Here is a 6,000-nt window from a genome sequence, read left to right as displayed (position 1 = left end):
CCTCTTCTTAATATCTTCTGCTTCTGTTAGGTCCATACCATTTCTGTCCTTTATCGAACCCATCTTTGCATGAAATGTTGCCCTGGTATCTCTAATTTTCTTGAAGAGATCTCTAGTCTGTCCCATTCTGTTATTTACCTCTATTTCTTTGCATTGATCACTGAGGAAGGCTTTCTTATCTTTACTTGCTATTCTTTGGAACTCTGCATTCAACTAGGAATATCAATATCTTTCCTTTTCTCCTTTGCTTTTCACATCTCTTCTTTTCACAGCTATATGTAAGGCCTCATCAACCATTTTGCCTTTTTGCATTTCTTTTCCATGGGGATGGTCTTGATCCCTGTCTCTTGTACAATGTCACGAACCTCCGTCCATAGTTCATCGGGCACTCTGTCTATCAGATCTAGTCCCTTAAATCTATTTCTCACTTCCACTGTGTACTCATAAGGGGTTTGATTTAGGTCATACCTGAATGGTCTAGTGATTCTCCCTAGTTTCTTCAATTTAAGTATGAATTTGGCAATAAGGAGTTCATGATCTGAACCACAGTCAGCTCCCGGTCTTGTTTTTGCTGACTGTATAGAGCTTCTCCATCTTTGGCTGCAAATAAGATAATCAATCTGATTTCGGTGTTGATCATCTGGTGATGTCCATGTGTAGAGAGAGTCTTCTCTTGTGTTATTGGAAGAGGGTGTTTGCTATGACCAGTGTGTTCTCTTGGCCAAACTCTATTAACCTTTGCCCTGCTTCATTCTGTACTCCAAGGCCAAATTTGCCTGTTAATCCAGGTGTTTCTTGACGTCCTACTTTTGCATTCCAGTCCCCTATAATGAAAAGGACGTCTTTTTTGGGTGTTAGTTCTCAAAGGTCTTGTAGGTCTTGATAGAACCATTCAACTTCAGCTTCTTCAGCATTACTGGTTCGGACACAGGCTTGGATTACTGTGATATCAAATGGTTTGCCTTGGAAACGAACAGAGATCATTCTGTCATTTTTGAGACTGCATCCAAGTACTGCATTTTGGACCTTTTTGTTGACTATGATGGCTACTCCATTTCTTCTAAGGGATTCCTGCCCACAGTAGTAGATATAATGGTCATCTGAGTTAAATTCACCCATTCCAGTCATTTTAGTTTGCTGATTCCTAGAATCCTGACGTTCACTCTTGCCATCTCCTGTTTGACCACTTCCAATTTGCCTTGATTCATCACCTAACATTCCAGGTTCCTATGCAATATTGCTCTTTACAGCACCGGACCTTGCTTCTATCACCAGTCCCATCCACAACTGGGTATTGTTTTTGCTTTGGTTCCATCCCTTCATTCTTTCTGGAGTTATTTCTCTGCTGATCTCCCGTAAAATATTGGGCACCTACTGACCTGGGGAGTTCATCTTTCAGTGTCCTATCATTTTGCCTTTTCATACTGTTCATGGGGTTCTCAAGGCAAGAATGCTGAAGTGGTTTGCCATTCCCTTCTCCAGTGGGCCACATTCTGTCAGACCTCTCCACCATGACCCATCCGTCTTGGGTGGCCCCACACGGCATGGCTTAGTTTCATTGAGTTAGGCAAGACTGTGGTCCATTACCTTGGACGTGGAGTATCTCTTTACGGCTGCTCCAGCAAAGCGCAGCCGCTGCTTCTTACCTTGGACGAGGGGTATCTCCTCACGGCTGCCCCTCCTGACCTTGAACGTGGAGTAGCTCCTCTCGGCCCTCCTGCGCCCGTGCAGCCGCCTCTCCTTGGACGTGGGGTAGCTCCTCTCCGCCACCACCCCGGACCTCGGGCGTGGGCAGCTCCTCTGGCCGCCGCCGCTGACCGACATGAGGTAGCTCCTCTCCGCCGCTCCTGCGCCGTTGCAGCCTGGCGCTCTCGGTCGCTACCCCTGACCTCGGACGAGGGGTAGCTCCTCATGGCCACGCTTCTGTGCGGTCCCTTGCAGCCTAGTGAGAACTCACACAAAGGAAACCGCTTGAATACAAGACCCGGCATCACCCAACCACCAGTAGCGCCTTGTGCGGGATGCCTCATCTAAACAACAAACAAAAGAAAAGCACAAACCCAGTCATCAGCACACAAGATTACCACCTCACTCAGCCTTGCCCATCAGAGGAAAAGCAAACAAACAAAAACTCAGCACAAATCTCACCCTGTAAGAAGCTTAGACAAACCACTAGATCAACCTTAGGAGGGAAGAAACCAAAAGGAAGAAAGAATTCAACCTTGAAGCCTGCGGAAAGGAGACAAATGAAGGAACAAACTAGAAACACAGAAGTCCAAAAATGAAGAGGAAATAGGCAAACTACCTACCTGAGAAAGAATTCAGAATATGATAGTAAAGATGATCAAAAACCCTGAAAACGAATTGGAGAAAATGCAAGAATCAATTACAAAGAACTAGAAGAATTAAAGAATAAACATACAGAGACAAACAACAAAATTACAGAAATTAAAAATACTCTTGAAGGAATCAATAGCAGAATATCTGAAGCAGAAGAACAAACCAGTGAGCTGGAAGATAAAAAGGTGGACATAACTTCTGAAGAGTAGAATAAAGTAAAAAGAATGAAAAAACTAAGGATAGTCTCAGAGACCTCTGGGACAATATCAAACACATCAACATTCAAATTATAGGGGTCGCAGAAGAAGAAGAGAAAAAGAAAGGGTATGAGAGAATTTTTAAAAGAGATTATAGTTGAAAATTTCCCCAACATGGAAAAGGAAACAGTCAATCAAGTCCGAGAGGCACAGAGAGTCCCATACAGGATAAACCCAAGGAGAAACATGCCAAAACACATACTAGTCAAACTAACAAAGACTAAACACAAAGAAAGAATATTAAAAGCAGCAAGGGAAAAGCAACAAGTAATATACAAGGGAAACCCCATAGGCTCAACAGCTGGTCTTTCAGCAGAAACTCTGCAGGCCAGAGGGAATGGCAGGATATATTTAAAGTACTGAAAGGGAAAAATCTACAACCAAGATTACTGTACCTGGCAAGAATCTCACTCAAATTAATGGAGAAATAAAAAGCTTTTTAGACAAGCAAAACTTAGGAGAATTCAGAAGCACCAAACCAGCTTTACAACAAATGTTAAAGAGACTTATATAGCCAAGAGATACAAGAGAAGGAAAAAGAACTACAAAATCAACCCTAAACAATTCAGAAAATGGCAATAGGAACATATATATCAATAATTACTTTAAATGTAAGTGGATTAAGTGTTCTAACCAAAAACACACACTAGCTGAATGGATACAAAAAACAAGACCCATATATATGCTGTTTACAAGAAATCCACTTCACACCTAAAGACACATATAGACTGAAAGTGAGAGGATGGAAAAATATATTCCATGCAAATGGGAAGCAAAATAAAGCTGGAGTAGCAATCCTGATATCAGACAAATAGATCTTAAAGATTACAAAAGATAAGGAAGGACACTACATAATGATCAAGGGATCAATCTAAGAGGAAAACATAACAATTGTAAATATCTATGCATCCAACATAGGAGCACATCAATACATAAGACAAACACCAACAGACATAAAAGGAGAAATTGACAGTAACACAATAATAGTAGGAGACATTAATACCCCACCCATACCAATGGACACATCATCAAAACAGAAAATTAATAAGGAAACACAAGCCTTAAATGGTACATTAGATGAGATGGTTCCCATTGATATCTTCAGGACATTCCATCCAAATGCAGAAAACATCTTCTCAAGTGCACATCTTGGATAGATGGATAGATCACATCTTGGGTCACAAATCAAACCTCAGTAAATTTAAGAAAATTGAAATCATATCAAGCATCTTCTCTGACCACAACACTATGAGACTAGATATCAATTACAAGAAGAAAACTGTAAGAAACACAAACACATGGAGATTAACAACACATTTCTAAATAACCAACAGGTTACTCAAGAAATCAAAAGGGAAATCAAAAAGTTTCTAGAAACAAATGACGAAGAAAACACGATAATTCAAAACCTATGGGCTGCAGCAAAAGCTGCCGTTATAAGAAGGAAGTTTATAGCAATACAATCCTACCAAAAGAAACAAGAAAAACATTGAATAGACAACCTAACTTTATAGCCAAAACAACTGGAAAAAGAAGAACAAAACCCCAAAATTAGTAGAAGGAAAGAAATCATAAAGATCTGAGCAGAAAGAAATGAAAGAAACAATACTGAAGATTAATAAAACTAAAAGCTGGTTCTTTGAGAAAATAAACAAAATTGACAAACCTTTAGCCAGACTCATCAAGAAAAAAAGAGAGACGAATCAAATCAACAAAACTAGAAATGAAAAAGGAGAGGTTACAACAGACAATGCAGAAATACAAAGGATTATGAGCCTATTATGAACAACTCTATGGCAATAAAATGGATAACCTGGAAGAAATGGACAGATTCTTAGAAAAATTCAATCCTCCAAGACTGAATCTGGAAGAAATAGGAATTATGAACTGTCCAATTACAAGCACTGAAATTGAAGCTGTGATAAAAGAATCTCCCAAAAATCAAAAGCGCAGGATCAGATGGCTTCACAGGAGAATTCTATCAAACATTTAGAGAAGAGCTAATGCCTATCCTTCTAAAACTCTTTCAAAAAACTGCAGAGGAAGAGACACTTCCCAACTCATTCTATGAGGCCACCATTACCCTCATACCAAAACCAGATAAAGAAAGCACAAAAAAGAAAACTACAGGCCAATATCACTGATAAATATAGATGTAAAAATCCTCAACAAAATTTTAGCAAACAGAATTCAGCAACACATCAAAAAGCTCATACACCATGATCAAGTTGGGTTTATCCCAGGAATGCAAAGATTCTTCAATATATGCAAATCAATCAATGTGATACACCATATTAACAAATTGAAAGATAAAAATAATATAATCTCTATAGATGCAGAAAAAGCCTTTGACAAAATTCATCACCATTTATGATTAAACTCTTCAAAAAATGAGCATAGATGGACCTACCTCAACATAGTAAAGGCCATATATGATAAGCCTACAGCAAACATTATTCTCAATGGTGAAAAACTAAAACCATTCCCCCTAAGATGAGGAACAAGACAAAGGTGTCCACTTTCACCACTATTATTCAACATATTTCTGGAAGTCCTAGCTACAGCAATCAGTGAAGAAAAAGAAAGAAAACGAATCCAGATCAGAAAAGAAGAAGTAAAGCTCTCACTGTTTGCAGATGACAGGATACTGTACTTAGAGAACCCTAAAGATACTATCAGAAAATTACTAGAGTTAAGCAGTGAATTTAGCAAAGTTTTAGGATACAAAATCAATACACAGAAATCACTTGCATTTCTATATGAAGCAATGAAAAATCAGAAAGAGAAATTAAGGAATCAATCCCATTCACCATTGCAACAAAAATAATTAAATATCTAGGAATAAACTTACCTAAAGAGGCAAAAGAACTATATACATAAAATTATAAGACACTAATGAAAGAAATTAAAGATGACATAAACAGATGGAGAAATAGTAGGAAGAATCAATATTCTGAAAATAACTATACTACCAAACACAGTCTATAGATTCAATGTGATCTCTATCAAATTACCAATGGCATTTTTCACAGAACTAGAACAAAAAATTTCACAATTCATATGGAAACACAAAAGACCCTGAATAGCCAAAACAGTCTTGAGAAAGAAGAATGGATCTGGAGGAATCAACCTTCCTGACTTCAGATTATACTACAAAGCTACAGTCATCCAGACAGCATGGTACTGGCACGAAAACAGAAATATAGACCAATGGAACAAGATAGAAAGCCCAGAAATAAACCCATGCACCTATGGATATCTTATTTTTGAAAAGGAGACAAAAATATTCAATGGTGCAAAGACAGCTTCTTCAATAAATGGTGCTGGGAAAACTGGACAGCTACATGTAAAAGAATGAAATTAGAAAACTTCCTAACACAATATACAGAGATAAACTCAAAAT

Source organism: Muntiacus reevesi, chromosome 8, assembly GCF_963930625.1.
Source record: "Muntiacus reevesi chromosome 8, mMunRee1.1, whole genome shotgun sequence".
In the NCBI taxonomy this organism is placed as follows: domain Eukaryota; kingdom Metazoa; phylum Chordata; class Mammalia; order Artiodactyla; family Cervidae; genus Muntiacus; species Muntiacus reevesi.
Note: the sequence above shows the minus strand (reverse complement) of the source record.